The following is an 852-nucleotide window of genomic DNA, read 5'->3' on the forward strand; positions in this document are numbered from 1 at the left end:
TACTTTTGAGACCATGGAAAGAAACAAAGGGCAGCTTAGTGTCAGAGATTGATTCATGTTCTTGCTCTGGTTCCTGTTCACTTGTTTATCCAGGTGCACTTACACCACTTTCTCCTCTGTTGGCACCAGCAGCTCTGAGCTGGAAAAAGCCCAGGGGCAGGAGAAAAAGGAGAGAGAGGAGTTGTATCTCCCCACTATGTGTGTGCTGGTGTAAAAAAAAAAGCCCCATACTCTAGTTTCCTTGTTATGCATCAGTCTTTCCTAAAGAAAAGGGAAATATTACTGGGTCCTACATATTAAAGAGCTCAGTTTGGTACCGGAGGATAAATTAGTGGTGTATTTTGATATGAAATGGCCATTGCACTAAAATAGAACTTCCTTATTTTAATAATTAGTAGTTTCAAGAACCAGTTTTTCTTTTCAATTATGGAAAGATACCCAGGGGAAAGTTCAGTATAATCAGTAGACTAAACAGGTATAAAACTAGCATGTGGAAAGAAGCTTCCAGACTAGATGGAGTGTGTTCCTATCACGTAGGGCTAGAGCCACAGCCTCTTGGTAGCTAGAGGAAACCCCCTAGGACTCAAGTAATGCAGTTTTTGACCTGCCTGTCTGATGTGCCACTGGTGGGTGCATGCACAGGTTGGCCCTGGACTGGACCATAGGGGACTGCGTGATGTAGCTGGAGTGAAATGCAGCTGTTAGATTTCCTATTGAAGGTGAAATGAAGTTAAGACAAAGATAAGGTGAGATCTCCAGCTCAGTCTACTCTCTGTGCTCTCCTCCTGAGTAAAGGCAGCACTCTGCAAAGACCAGAGCACTATTCATTATATACTTATATGTATATAATAT

Source organism: Nestor notabilis, unplaced genomic scaffold (genome assembly GCF_000696875.1).
Source record: "Nestor notabilis isolate BGI_N333 unplaced genomic scaffold, ASM69687v1 scaffold1229, whole genome shotgun sequence".
In the NCBI taxonomy this organism is placed as follows: domain Eukaryota; kingdom Metazoa; phylum Chordata; class Aves; order Psittaciformes; family Psittacidae; genus Nestor; species Nestor notabilis.